Source organism: Schistocerca piceifrons, chromosome X (genome assembly GCF_021461385.2).
Source record: "Schistocerca piceifrons isolate TAMUIC-IGC-003096 chromosome X, iqSchPice1.1, whole genome shotgun sequence".
Taxonomy (NCBI): Eukaryota; Metazoa; Arthropoda; class Insecta; order Orthoptera; family Acrididae; genus Schistocerca; species Schistocerca piceifrons.
In genome coordinates this window covers 857064179-857088401 of record NC_060149.1, presented here as the reverse complement: position 1 = coordinate 857088401, position 24223 = coordinate 857064179, and the positions used below count along the sequence as shown (strand labels likewise).

The following is a 24223-nucleotide window of genomic DNA, read 5'->3' as shown; positions in this document are numbered from 1 at the left end:
CGGTGCAGTCGGGACGCAGCAGCAGTGAAGCCGGGGACGGAGCGCCGATGAGGCGCCGACAGCCAGTGCTCGCCGACCGCTGGCGACACACATGAACTGTCCGACGGAGGCAGATTGGAGCGAGACAACCGTTGGTTGGTCGTTCGGTTGGTAGTCTCATCGGTCGACGTATATTTGGTCCTTTCACTATTTCCGGGCCTGGGCAGTTGGTTGGTTGGCGTGGAGCAGCGAGGAAGTCTCCATGGGGCGTGTCTGGCCAGGCCCGCTGGCGGCGTCCAGCCACTCATTTTGGCCCCTTTCCACAAATTAAACTCTGTGTCCTGTCCTGTGGGTATAGCAGGGGATCTCAGTTACCATTATAGTTGTTTAACACCAAGACATAGCAGGAATACCAGCAGTAAAGGTCAATTATAGCGAAGCAGCAGGAGCAAGGATGAACAACGAAGAAACACAGCTCTTGTGGCTAAATAAAGGTGCTGAACCGACCGGAGCGGCCGTGCGGTTCTAGGCGCTACAGACTGGAGCCGAGCGACCGCTACGGTCGCAGGTTCGAATCCTGCCTCGGGCATGGATGTGTGTGATGTTCTTCGGTTAGTTAGGTTTAATTAGTTCTAAGTTCTAGGCGACTGATGACCGCAGAAGTTAAGTCGCATAGTGCTCAGAGCCATTTGAACCATTTTGAAGGTGCTCATCCCATGCCAGATCCCTTCACCGAATGTGTTCAAATGAAAGTGCTAGGAGTGAAATTCAGGAAAAACATCGATGAGTTAACTGATGTCAATTGAGGTGCCCATCTGGCGAATAGTACGAAACAATTAAACATCATTCAAAGGATCGAATACGTCAACATCGGTAGCCTTATCAAAAATGTGGTATGTTGCTCAAATCATACCAATCGATAGGAAATGTATTGACCAAGTCAAAAAGTACATAGGATGATTCATTTGGAAAGGTAACTTATTTTGGGTCGCCAGGGATCAACTGACGAAGCCACTTACCGAAGGCGGTCTAGACTTAATAGATTGTGAGCGAAAATGTTCAGCGCTTATAGTGAATAATCTACTGAATACTCTCAAATTACGAGCCAGTCGGTTGGATTGTAGCGCGAAATAGAGGCTACAGGAGGATGCCAGCAAGTATAATTCGCGCCTTGCAAACTGCATCTGGTTTAGAGCAGACTCCCAATGTACGGCTCTGTACTACAAAGAAAATACTTGAAACCATTGGGAACAACATTCCATGCTCCTCAAAAAACCAGATGAAACATAAGAGACTTAAATTGGAAGACGATCTGGTCAAATTTTGCACGCAAATCCTTATGTTCACGGTTGCGCTCCGTGGTTTACATGCTAATACATTATTTAATTCCAATAGCTGCACACGCCACAGAATAAAACTGAGTGGTCAACCATACTGCCCGTCCTGTGGACTGATTGACACTACCATACACCAAACTGCAGCTTGCACCAAAATTGCAGATCTGTGGAAGCGGATAAAGTTTAAATTTGCGGAATTGTTATCAACGAGTGTTAATGAAATAAACAACAAGAAATTACTGTACATGGACGTTAAAGAATTTCCACCGTCCAAGACTAGAACTCTCGCGTTGTTTATATATTCTTTCATCCACAACATATTTAATGAAATGACTTTAAACAACACATCATTCATGAAAAACGAGAGGTTCCAAACAATTCATGGGCAAGAGAAAAATTTTACCATTTATCCATCTTATGTAAAAACAACAAGGGAAAACGGGAGAACGACCAACAGAGTTATGAGACCAAAGAAACCGTCGTCAAATGAAACGCGTGTCTCAAATATACTGCTTATAGATACAGATTTTAATCCGTAAAGAAATTAATAGACTGATACCTTAACTGCCTTGTAGCTGGGACAAGAGGAAAAAAAATTGTTTTCATTTTTATAAATTCCTGTGGTCTAACCACAAACTACAACTGTGTTCCAGTGAAATTTACTTATTTACTTTAATTATTTATATCGAAGTTTGAATTCAGTTTCATTACAGAGGGAAAAAAAGAAACTCCTCCGCTCTCTTGGAAAAGGCCGTTGGCAGGGTGAGGGTGACTTCCTATGCCGGAAGTCTTCGGCCACCATTGCTGATTATTAATCAAAATTTACGCGGTGGGGGGTTTCGAATCCGGGACAGAGGACGCTTTGATTAGCAATCAAAGACGCTATCCCTTCTTTCTCTTATTGAGTTCGATTTGTTCGTTATTGTTCGTTGCATTTTTTCCGGGCGGACGTCCCTGTGACACCCTCTGAAGTTCGTCGTTGATGCCTTCACTCAGTCTTTTTTTAATTATTATTTTACAGAGGGCAGGTAACACTCGGACTGAACACGCTGAGCTACCGTGCCGGCGACCCCGAGACGACGATGTTGATAATGGCGTGTTTGTTTCTTTAAATGCATTCTTTATTGACAACTCATGACGTCCAATCTCAAAGGTAAGTCACGCTAACACTCGTTACAGCATGTACTCGTATTTATAGCAAACCCGATTTTCATCCTCATAGCGGCGCAGCTACCGCCACTCTTATGCGACTGGTGTGAAATTTGAATGTACATCGTGTTTCAGTTAGTTAGTTAGTTAGTTAGTTACGTGTTCCATTGAACAATCTCACGGTAACCGTATTGTAATGGAACATGTGAAGTGTATAAGAAATGCACACAAGAATCAAGGTTTTTCTCTATTTTTTTAAGCTGAAAATATTTATTACCTACCCCAGTCTCTCACATGGCACAAAATGCATACATTATATATATAGATTTATTTATTCCTATTCAAGAACTCATCTATGATATAGAAGGAGTTGTCAAGGAGATATGGTTTCAGTTTATCCTTGCAAATATTACTGATGTCTGCCAGACATTTTATTTCATCTGTTAATTTGTCGAAAAATTTTACAGTGGCATATTTTACCCCTTTCTGTGCCAAAGATAGATTAAGTAGAGGATAGTGTAAATCTTTCTTTCTTCTGGACTTATAATCATGAATGTCACTGTTGTTTTTTAAACTGTCCATGCTGTTGAGAACAAGTTTCGTTACTGATTAAATGTTCTGTGAGGCTATTGTAAGAAGTCCTAACCTTTTTAAGCAGATGCTTACAAGATGTGCGACTGAGTCCCACACACTATTCTAACCATTTTCTTTTGAGCAGTGAATACTTTTTCCCTAAGTGTTGAGCTACCCCAAAATATCATTCCATATGACATCAGAGAGTGAAAGTATGCAAAGTATGTTAGCTCACTAATTTCTGTAACCTCAGAATTGGCAATTATTCTTATTGCAAAAGTTGCTGAACCTAGTCGCTTTAGGAGATCCAAAACTGAATGTTCCTTTTTGCTATTTAAAGTCTCTTATGTGGGCAGTGGAATTGTATATTGCTGTCTCAGAGGAACAGAATTTTTGAATTCGAAACTGTGATTTACTAGTATCCTATGACTGTTGAGATGGCTAACCATTCTTGAGTACATTACTTTCTCGATGATTTTTGAATACGCTGTAAACAAGGACACTGGCCAGGAATTATTGACATCGTGGTGTCCCCTTTTTTGTAGAAAGGCTTGATAATGGAATGTTGTAACCTGTCTGGGAAAATACCTGAGTTAGAAATGCACTACATATGTGACTCAGAACATCAGCTGTAACTGCTCCACATTCTTTTAATATCTTGTTAGAGATGTCATCAATCAACCAGAACATTTATTTTTCAAAGATTTCATGGTTTTCCTTATTTCACAAGAGGTTGTTAGGCGAAAATGAATCTAAGATTTCTCAAAACCGACTCTTCCACTGCTTGGCTTTTTCTTTTTAACCTCTGCCACCAATTTTTTCGCCCGCATTAAGAACTGGTTGTTAACTACATTAGCTACTCTTGTCCTATTGGTTAAAATGGTCTCATTCTCTTTCATAGTAATACTACCAACCCCAGTGTTTACTTTTCCTGTCTCCCTTCTAACAACATTCCATAATGATTTGATTTTGTTGCCTGAGTTGTTAATTTCCTATCCAACATACATATTTCTTGATGTTCTGACAATAATTTTTACAGTGTAAAATTATTTCTGGGTCTTTACTAACACTTGCTGTCTCATACAGTTTTCTTTTTCTTTCTGAAGACACTTCAATATCTGTAGTAATCCAAGGTTTCTTTGAAAACTGTTTGGTGTTAGATTTAGTAATTTTTTTCTGGCAACAATGTTGAAAAAGTGATATAAATTTATCAAGAAATATGTTGCAGTTATCATTAGCATTTGGTTCATTATATAAATCTCGCCAATTAACATTTCTTAAACGTTCTCTGAAGTGCTCTATAGATACCAGGTTGAGCAACCATACACTTTTGCTCAATGGTGTCTGAACTGTACATCAATTGTGCATCATGATCTGTGTGGTGTCACCGCCAGACACCACAATTGCTAGGTGGTAGCCTTTAAATCGGCCGCGGTCCGTTAGTATACGTCGCCCCCGCGTGTCGCCACTATCAGTGATTGCAGCCCGAGCGCCGCCACACGGCAGGTTTAGTCTAGAGAGACTCCGTAGCACTCGCCCAGTTGTAGAGCCGACTTTGCTAGCGATGGTTCACTGTCTGCATACGCTCTCATTTGCAGAGACGACAGTTTAGCATAGCCTTCAGCTACGTCATTTGCTACGACCTAGCAAGCCGCCATATTCAGTTACTATAATCTGAGCAGATAATATTGTGACTCATGTACCGTCAAGAGCGACGTTCATCATTAATGGATTAAAATTAAGTATCAAACTAATTATGTCCGCTTTCTGAATTCTCATTCCTTGTCATATTCCAGACCTCACGTCAGTATAGTTCTTCCCTCCTCACGCCAGCCTGCGTGAGCTAAAACGCGTGCATTTCGGCCTCCTCTGGTAACACGGTTTTGGCTCTTCTGCCAACACAACAGTCTGATAATTCATTTATCACAGGGAAGGAATTTGTTAGACCTGCCAGGGTAGCCGAGAGCGCTAATGTGCTGCTTCTTGGACTCGGGTAGGCGCGCCGGCCCCGGATCAAATCCGCCCGGCGGATTAACGACGATGGCTGGTATGCCGACCAGCCTGGATGTGGATTTTAGGCGGTTTTCCACATCCCGCTAGGTGAATACCGGGCTGGTCCCCAAGTTCCGCCTCAGTTACACGACTCACAGACATTTGAAAAGGTTCGCACTATTTCATGCTCTATACACAGCTGGGGTACACTACTCGGGGTGTCGTCAGGAAGGGCATCCGGCCACCTGCTGCCATTAACACTGCCAACTCCGTATTAACAAAGCCGACCCCGCGTTGGAGCGGGACAACAGCTCTGAGAAGGAACGAAAGAATTTGTTAGTTTTACATCCTCTTGCTGTAAAAATACATTATCTATTAGAGAGCTACTGTCTTGAGCTATATGTGTAGGGCAGTTGATTAGTGATATCATTAATAACACTTCTAGTTCACTGTTGAAATCACCACAGATTAATAATGTCTTCTTTTAATCTGACCAGTAGCATAATAGAGGGTCAAACTTTTTTACGAAAAGCTCCCAGTCTTCTGATGTGGACCTGTACACTGTTGCTAGTATCTACACAACATTATCTAGCTGTAGTTCACATGTACAAACTTCAAGGTGCTGATCGACACAAAATTTGCTTACTTCTACAGTTTTGTATTTAAAACCCTTTTTTGCGTAAATGGCAACTCCTCACTTATCCATGCTAGATCTGTAAGTGTAAGACGCAAAATTATATCCGTTTATACTGACACTTTCCATCTCCACAGTTAAATGATGTTGAGATAGACAAAGTACATCAATCTCACTCTTATTTTTGAGATCATCAAACAGCTTATCCACTTTATTATTTATTCCCCTGATATTTTGATGAAGAAAGTTGATCCTACCCTTAGCTTTATCCCTATTTACTGTACATGAGACTTCTTTTATTCTATTTTTCTTGGTTATTGTCTTTCTGGACTTTGGCTTTAACCTAAAAAAACAGATCTAGAAACATGCCTACCAACTTTCTTTTCTGCCGCACAACTCATTCTTGGCGTTGCGACCTTTTTTACCATCAGTGTAGAATAACTAATGCCAACGGTGAAGCATTAGTTTACTAGACAGTAGAAAAGAATATCCATTTTACTTTCATTGATAAACACTACGGTTCCTTTAGTTCTGCAGTTTGGAAACTTGGATATTAGCCAGACTTTTGCACTACTGCTGGAAGTCATCGCCTGGTCGCTAGAACAGAAAAATATTCTCAGATTTCCTTCGGCGTCAGCACTGTCTCGTTCTAGAAGAAATCGGTGCAAGTATCCTATTTATTAGGTTGGTTTGTATGCGTTTTTAAGAACGTTTAATAAACATCAAATATCAACAGACTGGGGCCTCTCCACTTAAGTACGTCGAATCTTCTAGTGAGTTTTGATAAAGTTTACCCTTTCACAAAAGTAAGTCTTGCAGGTTCCTTGACGCTAATTGGAGAACAGTTGGAATCGGACATCACTGCTTTGTTTCGACATGCTCTTTCCTCAACTTATTTTATGTTTAACCAGGAATGTTTTGAACAGTCTAACGGTGTCGCCATGGGCAGTCCTCTGTCTCCTCTGGTGGCTAACCTTTTTATGGAGGATTTTGAGGAGAGCGCACTTGAATCAGCGGTTTGTAAACCAACTGTCTTTTTGGAGATACGTTGATGATACTTTCGTAGTCTGGCCCCACGGAGAAGAAAAGTTAATGGAGTTTTTTCATCATCTTAACTCCATCCAAGTCCACTCACACTGACTTTTACTTGCATTTTTCAAGTTGCCATCACCCATCCAAAACCACGAGTGTACTTAAAACCCTTTGGCACAGGTCGCATACGGTGTCGGATGCACAGAATTTGCCTAAGGACGGTGTTCAGAGACAACGGATACTCAACCTGGCAGATTAACGGGGCTTTCTCAACTAGAGCCAGGAAACGGGAAGTGGATAAAGAGGAGAACGCGCCAGCCAAGTCCCTAGCTTTTCTTCCCTTCGTTGGAAATATCTCCTTCAAAATAGCGAGGATTCTTAATAATTTTCATGTGAAAGTGGTTTCCAACACAGGCAGTAGATGCGTATTTACATCTTTATGTAGTATTTTCGGTCTCTATATACTAATCTAAGGCAATCACAGTATTATCTCCGCCAAAGCAGATGTTATTTTCGGATATGCGTTAAGTATGAGTTACCAAGCCAAATCCTTTATACAAGGTTGCCGAGACATAGGTGTATTGATTTCAGTTATTGTTACATTCGTTGGGGAGAGCTGAATACTTGTAAATGATCAACTGAGTTAGTTTTGTTCACTGATTTAGTTACCAGATGTGTTCCTTTATCGCTCATCATGTCAATGATTATTTACTTGTAGCAAATATTACAGGGCCTAATTCATTTATTTAATTTAAGTATACCATTTTGGAACTCAACCCATTCACTAGGCAAAGGACGACAGTTGCTTACAATAGCATTGAGAAGCAAACAAATGCTGGTGGCATTATTGTTTCGTTAAAGTGAATAAATAAGTCAGTCATTGTGAAACATAAAACCACATGACACCAAAATACATGCAGTGTTCTGTGAACTGTTTTACACCAGCAAGAATACGACGTCTATTAAGCAGAAACATAGGGAGAGTTCATGCATAGACATGTCATCTGAATTCGAAGAACTCCATCTCCAAAATCATGCGCTTATGTGCGAATGTGAAAAATGCCTTTGCCATGCTGGGCACCACTTCAGAAATGCACGGGGGAATTAAAATTCAGGCCTGGTATTTTCTAAGACGTCCTACAAAAATATCTTCAAATGTGTGTGAATTCCTAAGGGACCAAACTGCTTAGGTCATCGGTCCCTAGACTTACACTAACATAAGTTAACTTATGCTAAGAACAACACACACACACACACACACACACACACACACACGGATGCCCGAGGGTGGACTCGAACCTCTGGCGGGAGGGGGCCACACAGTTCGTGACATGACGCCTCAAACCGCGCGCCCACTGCGCGCGTTGACGTCCTCCATTCATCGTCGGAGAACATAGCAATCCGTCCACATTCCAATGCTCAGGTTGTTGTGATTCGCAGGTTTCATAAACGTGTTTATTACCATTTCTATATACTTACGACGAGTAGTTTGCTTCACAGTATCATCAAGGCTGTCGAAGAATCAGAAATGTACCTTATAGTTGTGACATATGATAAGGGTGTAAAAAACATTAAAGTTTGTATTGATACAGATAAAACGTTTTCTGAATCCAGAAGCATGTGTGTTTTCTTCAACACGTCACATCAATTAAAATTGCAAGGGAGCCATTTCATATAGGCATTATGCTATGAAATGGACTGAACAAAGACTGCGATAGAGTAACTTTTTAAGCATCATAAGACTGACCTAACAATATATACCACACTGCTGATGTGCAATTTCTTGTAACTGGATAAGCAAGTTATAATGTTAAGGAAGGCATCAGTCCATTTTCACAGCATACAGTTGAGCCCTTTAAGTATTTTCTTCACAAAGGCAAAACACCGAAAGTAATTTCATTGAAGCAATTAATTATGCCTTTGATGTGCTGACTCCAGACTTCCAAAAAGATGCATGTAAATATTGAGCTCTGCGTAGTGGGTCTCATAATTCAGGAGAAGACACTGAAAGAGACTGTTGTATATGTGCAAATACGCTAGTTCATGATAATGGCAGGTTGTTGTGTTTCCGAAAATGTTTCAATAGGTCAGTAAAATCTTTCCTTCGTATTTTCGAAAGCCAAAAAAGTATGATGGTCAATTAAACTTCCAGACTAAATCTAGTCTGCTTTAAATTTTCGTTCCAGCATACGAGACTTAGGTACTTTTTTATAACAAATTTTCTTAACTAATGGGTAAGAGCCTACTTTCTACCTTGACACTGCCAGCATATCTCCTGTCATATATTACTACATTACTATATCATTTGGTTGGCATACACCAACGCTGTGGGCGACAGATACCGCAACAATGTAATGCCTAACATTCCAGCCAATTTAGATAACTTTGTTGATACTGTTTGTGAGGGACCTGTGATTAATACTGCAGCGAACATTTCACAGTGAAAATATGATGATACAATTGAAACCAAAATTCTGTCCAAGACATACACATCCAAACGACAGTTGATATTAAGTAATGAAATCTTTCTCTCCGAAAATGCACTAATGACACTGATCATTGGATGCCAGCTGATAAATTTAATACTTATACAAGTATTTCGATTGCGCTCTAGTATGAGGTGTTGCACTGCAAAATAATATATTGTCACAAGCATGTAAAACTTCAGATACCTTCCCTAGCCACTCAAGAAGCAGAGGAAAGTAGGTAAAGCCGTGGAGTGGAGACTGATAACACTGCAGACTTTATGACCGCACTACTGGACCAATTGCTACATACTGCATGAGCTGGGTGAGTTTAGACACCTGTGCAGCAAAACATCATGGGGAAATGTGTGCCATAATTCTAGTAACCATGCGTGTTGACGTAAGAAAGCAGAAGTCAGACGCAAAAGCAACTATTCAGCACACTGACCCTACAAAGTACACCAGCCAGAGCTCCTGAAATGTGAAATTGGGACATAACGGAGAGGTCAGGAAAGCAGATCACAGGGGAAAGGTGGGCTAAGTTATGCCTTTATTGCATGACGGATGCTGGCCAGTCTCGCACAAATATTACTCATTTCCAGTGCAACCATCTCTGGATGGCAGAACCAGATAGGCCCCTGTGGCAGGTTTGTCAACTGCAGACTCATCTGTCTGTCTATGAATTACTATGGGATGGCAAGTCCCATCCTGAAGACTTTGACCAGCGGATTATTTGGAGGGCTTTACTGTGACGGCAGCAGAGGGTCTCTGGTTCCCAAATGGGGACACAGAGCTGCTCTTCCACCATCACAAGGAAGCAAGCCGTCTCACTTGCGTGCCACCAGCTCATGAGGTCATATCCTACAGCAAAGGGCTGTCCTTCCTGTCTGCCATTTACAAGGTGACCATGTGCATCCTGTTCACCCTCTTCTGCAGCCGCTAGGTGCCTAAACAGTGTGAATGAAACCGTGAGTTGGCTGAACAGGCTGACGGCCTTGTAATGTCACTGGGTCTTATGCTGACACTGCACCATGAGCCTCACCTTTTCAGTGTGTACCGAGTGGATACGCTAGGGGGCTGAAGATGGTGTAGTGAAATGCCAAAACTGGTCATATAAGTAAAATAAAAGTTGAAATATAGATGGCTGAAGTTGTTTTTGATTTTATACTTTATTTTGGTTCTGGAACAGGTGTTGAAGTTATGGAGGAAAGACAAAAAATTGTCCTTGCTGTGAATCCTGATTCTGAGAATGCCATCACTGTATCTGAACCAGACAAGAGGTTTTAAGTGTTGATTGGATAAGAAAGACTCCACCAGAAGGGCCAGAAATTAGGTGGCATAGGATGGTGGCATAGGATGGTGACCTCTCCGTTATGTCCCAATTTCACATTTCAGGAGCTCTGGCTGGTGTACTTTGTAGGGTCAGTGTGCTGAATAGTTGCTTTTGCGTCTGACTTCTGCTTTCTTACGTAAACACGCGTGGTTACTAGAATTATGGCACACATTACCCCATGATGTTTTGCTGACACAGATTTGTTTGTTGATTTGGCCTTTGAAAGTGAAATAATTGTGGGTCAGGATGTGGTTGGATATGAGGAATAGGAAAGAGGGGGTTGGTTCTGTATCAGGAAGACATTGGGAAAGACATTCCATTGCTGCAAGGCCACAGACATTGGGATGTTGGTGTAAAAGAATGTTGCATTCTCAGTAACTGACATAGTGTCTGGTTGTAAACATACATTTGTGGATAGGCAGTGAAGTATGTGAACAGTGTCTTTAATGTAGGATGGGAGGTCACAGACAATAATTTGGAGGTGTGGGTCAACAGAGCAAGAGATTCATTCTGTGGGAGCATTGTACACAGCCATAATGGGCGACCACTAAGAAGAAGGGTTAGGTTTGGATTTGTGGAGTTTGGGGAGTAGGTAAAAGGTACGAGTGTGGGGGATTGCTGATGTGAGGAGAGAGGTGGGTTCATAAGTTAGGTTTTGGGATGAAGCTAAGGCCTCAAGGAGCTGCTGGAGGTCTGCTGGACTTCTAGAATGGGATCACGATTGTAAGGTTTGTATACAGAGGTTTCAAAAAGTTGGCAGAAACCCTCAACCACTGTCACTAAGATTCCTAATCGTTGGGGTGGAGCCTTTGTCTGTGGGAAGGATGATGAGATCTGGATTGGTTTTCAGGTTATCGACAACTGTGTGTTGCATGGGACTGATGTTGGACTCAGGGGGAGTGATTTAGGAAAGCAGGGATGACCAAGTTGGAAGTAAGCAATTCCTGAAAATTACCAGGTGATGTGTGGGTGGAAGTGGGGGAGGATCACAGTTGGATAGAGATTGGAACTGTTGTAAACGAGGTTCTGTGTGGTATTTTGGTTGTCTATTGTTGAAAACACACACCGCCGCCCCCCCTCCCTTCTGTTGCACAGTATGGACACCTGCTGTTGTAACGGCCCACCACAATAAACAATGTTGTGCTTCAATTCCTTGCACTAAAAACGTCACTCCCGTTTTAACATTTAATTCCAATGCTGTTTTTGACATTTTCTCCTCTAAAGACTCATGCTACTCAACATGACCGTTAGCAGATTGCGCAACTTTATTTACAATCTCATTACACGATCGCTCATCTTCGTTTATGATCTTTGTTGCTAATGTTTCTTACTGTCATACGCATCAATTTGTGAGCAAAGTTATTTATTTGCGAGCGTGCCCACTATTTCCTCCTTCTTTAAAACGTTTTCTGAGCTTCTTACATAGCTCTCCAAGCTGTCAAATTTTCACTTTCTTTTTTTCCACCTTTTTTTTATACAATTATCAGTTATTCATTTTGTCCCCCAACCATACAACCGTGAATTCCTCCTTGTCGTACCTTCACCAATTCCGAAATCTCACCTTTGCCTTTGCATGACTCCGGTCACATATCCGCTTTCTAAAATCGTGTCAGGCCCATTTATCCCTCCTAATGGGCTTACCATTAAAACTGTCATCTCAAATTGTCACCTGTCTTACCATGAGAATCTTTACCTTTTCCAATCACTCTCAGTGGGACTTCCTGTAGCCAAGAAAAAGCTTACCACTCTCATGTGAACCTCTTGTAGCTTCTCAACGGTGCCCTGCTGTCCTATTCTACCTTCCATATCCCCAAAACTGCCCTCCACCCTCTGTAAAACATACTCCTGAACACCCACCCTGTAACACTGTTATCAGTCTTTCTGCTGCAATTCTGACCCCTGTATAAGTCTCAGTACTTCCTAAAGGTCTCACCTAGCCCCAAAACTAACTTCAGCCATGCTGGACTTCTAAAGAACCTTGTTTCCTTCACTCATTGTTTGCCGTGGAAACATTTCTTTGCTACACATCCCCACTGACAACAGTTAACCAAAAACCCATACAGAACCTTGTTTACAGTAGTTCCATCCTCCAGCCATCTACGATCCTCCTCCTCTGCCGCCAGTCATCTCCTGATGATATTAGACGTGATCAAAAAATACGGGGAATGAAATTTTTTAGAAGCAGCTACTAATGTTACAACCATTTGATGTAATTTTTCCGATGGCCTGATCTGTGGAGACAGGCAGAGTCACTTTGAAACACGTTCTAAATTGTCAGTCAGCGTCGAGAGATGATAGAGTGGGGATGTGTTTACCATGTCTGTCTCGCATCTTGGATTTCGAACAATGTGTGAACATTAAGGTCTGTTTCAAGTTGCAAAAAAGTGCCAAAAAAGCTCATAAAATGTTGAAATTTATGTATGGTGGTAATGCTGTAACTCAGAAGACTGTCTACAAGAGATATGAGTGGTTTAACAGCGGAATGGAGGTGTAGATAATGAGCCATGATCGGGACGTCCATTAACGTCAAAAACAGAAGAAAACTTGCAGAAAGTGGCAAAAATTATTCGTTCAAACAGGCTCATAACTATTCTAGAGCATACCAAAGAACTTAGCATCTTGTACGGATCCATGCAAAGTATTTTAACTGATACTGTGGAAATGAGACTAGTGAGTGCAAAATTTGTCCCCAGATTTTTGAGTGATGAACGGAAGTTGGGAAAACGGAGTTTCCTGTTACAAAACAGCTATACCAATGATGTGCACAGTGCCATAGCTATTTAAAATCTGTGTGGAGGAAGTACTTGAGGCCTGGAGGAACAAATATGGAGGCATGGGAGTCTCTGTGGATGATGGAACCTTCTACACACTTCACTTTGTTAGTGACCATGTTGCCACAGGAGGAGACCAGCATGATGCTGAGTACATGTTTCAGAAATTAAAAGAGTAGTATGAAAAATGAAGCCTTACAATAAGCATGACAGAAACCGTATATCTGAAGGTTGGCAACAATACCAGAGAGGATCTGGAGGTTGGAGCCAGTAACATCATGTAATGTAAGTCTTTTTTAAGTCCTAGTGGTTAAGATGTCGTCAAACGGGAAAAGTAAGGGTGACACAAATATCAAAACAGTGCATGGTAGGAGGGCCATAAGACAACTGAACTCAGTCCGTTGGGAAAACAAAATAACAAAAATAATCTAACAAGTGATATATCTTTCAATTGTAGAAAACATAAGTACATATGGAGCAGAAACTTGGGTAATAAATGTCAGAGAAGCAAGTTGCTTGCACTAGAGACAGACTTTCAGACATGAAGTTTCATCACCTTCAGGCGGGACTGTGTACCAAATGCCAACGTAGGAGAGGCCACAGATGTCAATAAATCAATAACAGACACCACAGGTAAGGAACACCTATAATGGCATGGGCATCTGGAAAGAAAGGATGATAGATGAAGGCCAAAGAAAATGTGGTAATGGACCTCTGTGGAAAGATGAAAGTGTGGACAACCTAAGCACCTGAAATTGAGAGGTTCAGGACATGGTGGATGCCAGAGGACTACAAAGAGGAGACTGGACTGGAGGGATTGGAAGAAATGGGAAATGGGAAGCAAGAAGTAGTGCCAGCTGTGGATTACATACAAGGTGATGATGAAATGCCTGTGATTGTGCTGAGGTAGAAGGGTGATTGGTGTGTGTACGGGACACGTCTTGCACCTGGAATAACAAGAAAGGAATAAACTGTGGGGTGCAGAATTGAGGATAGGATTGGAAAAGGGATGGACAAGCATGTTCAGTATGTCAGGTGGGTGGCAGAACGCAAGTCTGGGGGATGAAGGTAGGATTTTTGGTAATGTATCCCTCATCACAGAGCACGATGAGAGGCAGCCAAAGCCCTGGTGGGGGATGGGGTTGAGCTTATCAAGCTCTGGATTGTATCTGTGATTGGGAGAGTACTGGTCATTGGCTGGTTAAATGTGAGAGGAGCATATGGAATGGTAGATCTATTAATGGGTGAGTTGGATAGGATATTGACCATCAGTGAAGGCCGTGGTAAGATTATCAATACATTCTTTCAATTTCTGCTTCCAACTGCACTTGTAACGTATGCAGGTGGCTAGGTTCTAGGGAAGAGATTTTTTGACAGGAAATGGGTGACAACTATCGACATGGAGGTACTGTTGGTTGTTGGTATGTACAGATGTATTTATGGAGTGATAATTAAATGGACACCCTAGCTGCAAACAGGCGTTGATGTACTTCATTGGGGACATGTTGAAAATGTGTGCCCCGACCAGGACTCGAACCCGGGACCTCCTGCTTACATGGCAGATGCTCTATCCATCTGAGCCACCGCGGGCACAGAGGATAATGCGTATGCAGGGACTTATCCCTTGCACGCTCCCCGTGAGACCCACATTCCCAACATGTCCACATCACTACATTCGTAATGCGCCTAATAGATGTTTGCGCATCATACTCATTACTCGTGGCAGATTAATCTACCAAGTCCCGTACAAGTTGGGGCGTAGCGTGTGCGTTCGCACAAGAAGGTCAATGGCCGGAAAGCCATATTTTTTAACTATATATGAAGGTAGTATCTGTTCCCGAAAGAACAGTTACCGTGGATGACCATGCAGCTTTGCTAGAAATGAAATGACAATTAAATGGACACCCTAGCTGCAAACAGGGTTCGAGTCCCGATCGGGGCACACATTTTCAACGTGTCCTCAATGAAGTACATCAACGCCTGTTTGCAGCTAGGGTGTTCATTTAATTATCATTTCATTTCTAGCAAAGCTGCATGGTCATCCACGGTAACTGTTCTTTCGGGAACAGATACTACCGTCATATATAGTTATTTATGGAGTCATTTGAGGTGTGTCGATTGACATCTAGGATGAGTGTTCATTGACTTGAGAAGGACTGTGTGAGTGGATTTTGGAATATGTGTTATGGAGGAAAGAGCAAAAGTTTTCCTGGAGTCCAGTGCCTAAAAATGTCACCAATGAATCTGAACCATACAAAGGGTGTTAGGTGTTGATTGGAAAGGAATGATTTCTCCAGATGATCCAGAAATAAGCTGGCATAAGATGGTGCTACGTGAGTACATGTGGCAATACCACATAATGTTTTGTCAATTTGGACTTCGAAAGTGACATAGCTGTGCATCCACAGTAATCAGCAAGGTGTCTGGTGTAATAGGAGAGGAGATGTGGTGAAGAAAATGAGCTATGTCTTGAATGTAGGATGGGAGGTTATAGACTATAGTTTGGAGGTGTTGGTCACTGAAGGCAGGAGAGGTTCATTTTGTGGGAGCATTGTATCCAGCCACAATGGGATTACCAGTAGGGAGATCTGTGTGCCCCGACCGGGACTCGAACCCGGGACCTCCTGCTTACATGGCAGACGCTCTATCCATCTGAGCCACCGCGGGCACAGAGGATAGTGTGTCTGCAGGGACTTATCCCTTGCACGCTCCCTGTGAGATCCACATTCCCAACATGTCAACATCACTACATTTGTAATGCGCCTAATAGATGTTTGTCCATCATACTAGTTATGCGTGGCAGATTAATCTACCAAGTCCCGTACGAGTTCGGGCATATAGCGCGTGCAGAGAGTCTTAAAAGAAAGAATAGACATGGAGCCTACCATATCCAAAGAACAAAGGCATTTACTACCAAATAAAGGGCAAGAATATGTGAGAAAGCAGCCATGTTACAACGCTGTACAGTAAATGCAACATTGCTCATATACACCTGCCACTCATGTGGGTATTCTCCCTGTCCTCCTCCCCTCTGTCCCTTGGCATATCCCCCTTTTCAATTCTCCCTCTTCTCTCCCTCTCCCCATTATCCCTCTATATCTTCACATTTCTGTCCTTTCCCCTTCCCCTCAGTCCCTGCCCCCTCTGTATTCCAGCATCTCTCTTTCCTCTATCCTACTTTGAGGTTGCTTTGATGTAAATAGTTATATGCCACTATTCTTGGTTCAAATGGTTCAAATGGCTCTGAGCACTATGGGACTTAACAGCTATGGTCATCAGTCCCCTAGAACTTAGAACTACTTAAACCTAACTAACCTAAGGACAGCACACAACACCCAGCCATCACGAGGCAGAGAAAATCCCTGACCCCGCCGGGAATCGAACCCGGGAACCCGGGCGTGGGAAGCGAGAACGCTACCGCACGACCACGAGATGCGGGCCAGTATTCTTGTTTTGCAGTGCAGTACCATATGATTTCTGCAGACTGACTAAGGCTAAATGGGTCTCTAGCCCTCTGCAAATTCTCTTCAGTTTTTTAGACTCCATAATGTGGATATTCCTTCAATATGCAAGTTCCCTAGTCTAAAAATAATAAAGGCAACTCCCCTGGCTGTGAATGATATCTTGGCCCAGTTGTACGATAAGGGTTTGGAAAGGGACCAGGTACCCAAGGAATGGAAAAAGTCAATTATTACTTCAGTCTGTAAGAAGGGTAATAGGCAAATTACTGGGGTGTAAGTGTGATGCTACAAACAGTATGATTATATAAGAGAGTCTTAAAAGAAAGAATAGACATGGAGGCTACCATATCCAAAGAACAAAGGCATTTACTACCAAATAAAAGGCAAGGATATGTGACAAAGCAGCCATGTTACAATGCTGTACAGTAATTGCAACATTGCTCATATACATGTGTGCACAAGATGTATCCTACTGTCTACTTGCACGAATTGCCACTGCCAAACTGGCAAACCATAAACTCAACTGTCCAGTTGGTGAACTTTATATAAACCATGACACAAATGACTTCAACAACTGCTTCACTATGTGGACCATTTGGATACTCCCTTGCAGCACAAGTTTCTCTGAACTGCTCAGATGGGAATTCTCTCCAACATGTCCTGTGCTCTCACAATTCCCTGGTCTAAACCTCTGCTAACCAGCTCCCACTGCCTCACCTTCCCTTTTCCCTTCTGTCTTTGCCACTCTTTCTTGGTCCAGATCCTGTACTGCCTTATCCCACCACTGTTCTCCCTCCACCTGCCACTCATGTGGGTATTCTCCCTGTCCTCCTCCCCTCTGTCCCTTGGCATATCCCCCTTTTCAATTCTCCCTCTTTTCTCCCTCTCCCCATTATCGCTCTATATCTTCACATTTCTGTCCTTTCCCCTTCCCCTCAGTCCCTGCTCCCTCTGTATTCCAGCATCTCTCTTTCCTCTATCCTCTGCACTCTTTTTGTCTTGTTGTGTGGCTGTGCAGTCATCTTTCCAAAGATTATCTCTTTCCCAAAACCCCTTCCCAACCTCCATCAATTCTGACAACTGCATTCATTAATGTCCACAAGAATGTGTGTTTGGGTGTCTGAGTGGCAACATGTGTGACTGCGTATGCAGTTCTACATTCTCTTCAAAAGCTAAAAGTCACAAAATATAAATGTAACTCTGATTAAATTATATTAAATGTGAAAAAATCCAAATGTCCTGCAAAACAATATTTATTTGAACACAAATGCTCTCAGCTCATTAGACCATCATCAGATGGTAACTGAATGTTGCAACCACAACCATTTGTTTTGCTGTTTATACAGAGACTACTGGATACTAATGATACACAAATGATGATATTCAGAGTGTTCGCAAAGGAAACTATTCCTCTGCTATGTTAGACAGAGATTGTTACATTAACAAAATATCATAAATAAGGTTTTATGAGGAAATCATTGCATTCAACAATAGATGAAAATAAAACTGAATTTACCATTGAAGTCTGTCACATTGAAGTCCAACATATTTGCATTACTGTAACTCAGTTTAACAGGGCGAACAAGGAAATTGTCTTCTGTGATGTACAACTAAGTTGTTATTCTGTTTCAATACCAGAGAATGAAAGTTGCCACTCACCATATAGCGGATATGCTGAGTCGCAATAGGCACAATAAAAAGATTCACATACTCATAGCTTTTGGCCATTAAGCTTTTGTCAGCAATAGACACACACACACATACATACACACACGCACACACACACACACACACACACACACACACACACACACACACACACACACACACACGCGTGCGTGCGTGCGCACGCATGCAAATGCGGCTTGGTCTGGAATGCAACTTTCACAATGAATGAAAGCAGCGTGTGAGGGCAGTAGGTTACTGTTGATTAAGAATAGGGTAATTTTAGGACTGGAGAATGAGGTATAAGGATAATCCATATTTGTGCAGTTCAGAAAAGTTGATGGTGGAGGGGAGGATTGGGACAGCCTGGGCTGTTAAGTAGCCATTGAAATTAAACATGTTATGTTCAGCTGCATGTTGTGCCACATTGTGGTCCATTTTGCTCTTGGCTATGGGTTGGCACTGGCCATTCGGTCATTCATCCTGGTGGATAGCTGGGTGGTAGTCATACCAATATGGGAAGCCATGCAGTAACTGTGGCAGAGATGGTATATGACTTGGCTGCTTTCACAGGTGGCCCAACATTGGGTGGGGTAGGGTAAGCCTGTAACAGGACAGAAATAGATGTATGCAGGTAGGTACAAAATTGCCAACTTTGGAAATCAGAGATTTCTTCATTAGGAAATTAGCAGCCTGCTCCATTCTTGCAGCTGGTACACGATTGTGTGCCCACTCAACAGGCTGCTAGTTTGACATGAACTGCATATTGATAGCAAGGTACAACAGTCAGAAACATTTTCATCAATTAAGAAGGTGTAATGGCTTCACACCACAGCTCTGGCAATCAGGCCACCCACATTATCTGGATGAAACATTTACAAGTTTCTACAGTAATATTCCACAAGGCATGTGCACATTTGACATTCAATTGTATTGGTTTTTAGGGGTTTTCTGTGAGAATATAATAAATTTTGTAGAGACTGAAAAGCTCATGTCAGCAAATCAACATAGCTTTTGAAAGCATTGCTCATGTGAAATGCAGCTCGCTCCCTTCTCACAAGATATACTGCAAACTACGAGGGCAACCCCAAAAGTAAGGTCTCCTATTTATTATAAGTACATAGACCTGTTTATTTCTACAATAGTTTACATCAGTTTACAGCTTGAACATTTAGCTATTTTTCGACATAATTACCAATCCTGTCAATGCATTTCTGTAGATTCTTTTGTATGCCCAAGTCATACCAGCTTGCCACCATGCTGTTCAGAAAATCATGAACCTCTTCTTTCACCTCGTTGTCGGAGCTGAATCGCTTTCCAGCCAAAGGGGTATGTCCAGGTTTCATCACCTGTGACAATAGAGTCCAGGAATTGTCCAGTTTGGCTGCAATGTAGTGAAGAAATGCGTGGGAAGCATCAACTCATTGCTGCATGTGGTCCTCAGTCAGCATGCATGGCACCCATCTTGCACACACCTTCCGGTAGCTCAATGTTTTTATTAAAATTCTGTGAGCGGTGCTTCAGGAAACCTCAGGAACCAACGTGTAAACATCATCCAGGGTGATCCACCAATCTTCATGCATCCTTTGCTCAACCTTCAACACTGTCTCCTCAGAAATTGATGGTCTCCCACTCCTTTTTTCGTCATGAATTTTGGTCTGACCAACTGCAAATTCCCTACACCACTTATGAACGTTTTTGACATCCATGCACGACTCACCATACACTTCCATCAACTTGTGATGGATTTCAATCTGCACAGTGCCCTTTGCATTCAAAAACCGAATAACTGCGTGTAATTCACACTTGGCGGTAACATCCAATGGGCGCTCCATTCTCAATGGCTGCCAAGCGAAGACTGACTGCCTCAGTGTGGTGTGCACATGTTTATACACAGCATGTGAAGCACTCCTCATAACAGTGTGACCAACTGCCACACAAACAGAGTTCTGCACTTATTAAAAAAAATAGGAGATCTTACTTTTGGGATTACCCTCATATGTATGAAGAACAACAGGCAGATTCCATGTTTCTAGATTTTCGAAAAGCATTCAATATTTGTAACAGCTCTGATGAATGGCAGCTGGCTTTTAATGTAGAAAAATGTAAGTTAATGTGCATGAGTAGGATAAAAAACCTACAATGTTCAGACAGAACATGAGTAGTGTCCTGCTTGACACAGTCACATCATTTAAATATCTGGGCGTAACATTGCGAAGTGATATGAAATGGAATGAGCATGTGAGGATTGTGGTGGGGAAGGTGAATGGTCTACTTGACTTCAGTTTATTGGGAGAAGTTTAGGAAAGGTTTAGAAAAGTGTAGTTAATCTGTAAAGTAGACTGCATTTAGGACACTAGTCTGACCTATCCTTGACTCCTGCTTAAGTCCTTGGGATCCACCCCAGGTCAGATTGTAAGAAGACATTGAAGAAATTCATAGGTGACCTGCTAGATTTGTCACCAGTAGGTTCAATCAGCAAGCACGTGTTACAGATATACTTCGGGAGCCCAAGTGGGAATCTGTAGCCATATAGACAGTCATTTTTCACTTGCTGTATCTGCAAGTAGAGTAGGAAAGGAAATGATTAGTTGTGGCACAGGGTACCCCTGGCACACACCATATGGTGGCTTGCAGAGTATGTATGTGGATGTAGCTGTATAGTGACACACACTGAAGGTGGTCACACAAGTTTTAATATTTGCAACTGTTGAGGGTATTGGAGGCCCGTACCAACCATTACACCATGTCAATCATAAACTACAAGAACTAAATGTAACAGCAATAGATGCAGTGGTGTTCACAAATTTTGAGATTTAGATGAATTTGAGAGTGTGAAATTAATCAGAAACTCTAACAAGAAATGTTTTGTTTCATGAAAAGAAAGAGATCTGACTAAATAATAAGAAATATGTCACATGCATGAGTGAGAAAGATACACACATTTGCAATACAGTATATGTTTTGACAGATCATTTAAACAGGTAACAGAAAGTCCTGTGATTATTTAAGATAATACAAAGGCAATGTTGTGGGTTTGAGTCCTGGTCCTGCACACAGTTGTATTCTGCAAGGAAGTTTACAGTCAGTGAACATACCTCTGCAGGGTGTAGAATGATTCTGGAATACAAATGTTATGTGAGGAATGTAAATAATTTTAGAGCGAAAGTAACAACTCTCCAAATGGTAGAGATGCTAAGGTGTCAACAGGCACACAAACAAGAGTAAAAACTTCACAATCACACACACACACACACACACACACACACACACACACACACACACACACACCTGGAACTTTCTGTTCCATATTTTTTCAAACAATGGATATATGACACTGAAGAATGCATTTATTTGGATGGGAAAAAAGTCTTTATTTCAACTAATGTATATTCTGTATATGAAACTGTTCTTGTAAATTTGACACTTGGAGATAACTTGAAATATGTTCTCATTGCCTACTATAAGATTGCGTGTAAAGAATTATTTAACAGCAAGGTAATTTCTTTGTTTGTTAAATTAATTTGTGTGCTGAATTTGGTTACAGTATATTACTTGCATTTGAAGAGGGAAAAGAAGAATGGGAAAAATATCAGTAGCCTCAGATGATATGAGCTGCTTACTTAATAACCTTTATTGCATTGTGGAATGAGAAATAATTTTTACCTGAGAACCTTCTACCAGCTGGACAGAGCCATTTATGTCTACAGTTATGACACACACCCACACACACACACACACACACACACACACACACACAGTGCTCAGTTAACATAGTGAGTACTTTCATTTTCCATTTTTGAGAAACTTTTCACTTGCTTTCAATATTCAAACTTTATTTGGAGATGGTGGAAAAGTGTGTGTGAGTGCAGGATGAGCAAAGGTAGGATCACAGGCAGATGTAGAGGCTAGTGTGGTGTAGGGGCTAGCAGAGATTGAGGCCAGGAAGATTACAGGGTTGAAGGAAGCATGTCTTGCAAGAACAAATCCCATTGTATATTTCAGGAAAGCTGGTGTTGGGAGAAGGATTGAGATGTCATGGATTATGCAAAGCCATTGAAACTCAGCTTGTGTTGTTCAGCAGTGTGTTCTGCCACAGGGTGGTTAACCCTTCCCTTGGTCACAATTTGTCTCTGGCCATTCATTTGGGTGGGCAGCTGGTTGGTGGTCATACCCACTTAAAATACTGTACAGAAACTACAGTAGAGCTGGTATATTATGTTACTCCTTTGACAGCTGTCTCTACCTCTGATGTGATAGGATAAGCTTGTGACAGGACTGAGTAGGCTATGCTGGCAGGTATATTAGACAGGTCTTGCACCTCAGTCTTTAACAAGTTGTACCCATGCAAGACCTGTACTGCACATGCACCCAGCATGTCCTTTTTGATTTCCATCACAAGCTTATCTTACCCCACAAGAGACAGGGCCACCTGTGAAATCACTCATCATATTCCAGCTCAGCTATAATTTTGCACAGCATTTTATGTGGATGTGACCATCAATCAGTTGTCTACGATCAAATTGTGACCAAGAATAGTGATTACTACCTAGTGGGAGAACACATAGCTGAACAAAACATGTTCAGTTTTAATGGCTATTCCTCAACCTGCATCATCTGGATGATACTAATTCTGAACACCATCTTTTCTGAATTATGAAGATAGGAGCTGTCCTCACAACACACTCTACAATACAGCAGTTGCCCTGTCTTCAGTCTCCACTAGCCTTCCCACATCCACCTCTAGCCCTGCACAATGATCCTCACCTTGTCTGTCCTACACTCCCATAATCTTCTTCACAGTCTTCTTCTTCTTCTTCTGTTCTGTCTTCCCTGCCCAGTGCACTCCCTGTCTGCCTCAGTAGCTGCAGGGCCATCATGCCAGATTGCCAACAGAAGGGGACCAGATTCAATTCCTCGCCGAGCCAGAGATTTCCTCTGCTCAGAGACTGGGTGTTCTGTTATCATCATTTGATCACTGACATGCAAGTTGCCTAAATGGTGTTGCATAAAAAGACTTACATCTCGTGGAGGAGCCCATTTGATTGAGAGAGAGAATGAGAGGCTGCACTCGCCATTATAACTCCTCCTTCCTGCAGCCAGAACAAACTCATCAGTAGAACACTCCTATCCCATTTGCCTGCTGCTCTCTATCCTTGCTGTCAGGCTCCTTTCCCTCCCACTCACATCTTTCTCCACTTGCCCATTAACATGACACAAACTCTCATCCCACTCAACCCGCAGTGCTTCCACACTGTAGTCAGCTGGGTCAAAGTAGCTACACAAGTGTATTTGTGTCTATTTATGTCTGTGCATGTAGCTATATCTATGTAAAAGGAGTTGTCCAAAAGCTATCAATATTGTGTTTGTACCTATTGATTACTCAGCACCTCAACTATTTGATTGGTTGTTGATTTTACTCCTTAAATTATAGACATACATTAGAATATTTTATACTTAATATCACACTCCTAGTAGTTTTCTTTATTAACTACTTTACGAAACCTAAATCAGTGGCTGTCTTTTCAAACCATCTTATTCCATTTTGCTCAAAATGCATGTAAGTGCTTTTGTGCTAGTGTTAGGAGCATTGTGGTTTTGGTTTCTTAACTTCCAATTTACTCTTTGGAGTAGAAAAGATCTCAGTACCTCAATTATCTTATAAAATAATAAATTAAAATTGAAAAATATATCTTTACATTAAGAATAACTGATATTATATTTGAAAAGGAATTACACACACCAGAGGCACATGAGCATGCACATGCTCTCATTTATTCTGTTTATACATTTATTCAACAATCCAACGGTGTAACCCATTAATTTGACAGG

The 24223-nt window shown here is 41.8% G+C and overlaps 2 non-coding genes across 2 annotated transcripts; both read right to left on the bottom strand.

Moving 5' to 3' along the window:
- Positions 1-14781: 14781 nt before the first annotated feature.
- Positions 14782-14856, bottom strand: Trnat-ugu. The gene has a single exon. It is a non-coding gene; the product is annotated as a tRNA-Thr (tRNA).
- A 1002-nt stretch (positions 14857-15858) lies between these two features.
- Trnat-ugu lies at positions 15859-15933 on the bottom strand. The gene has a single exon. It is a non-coding gene; the product is annotated as a tRNA-Thr (tRNA).
- Between the last annotated feature and the right edge of the window lie 8290 nt (positions 15934-24223).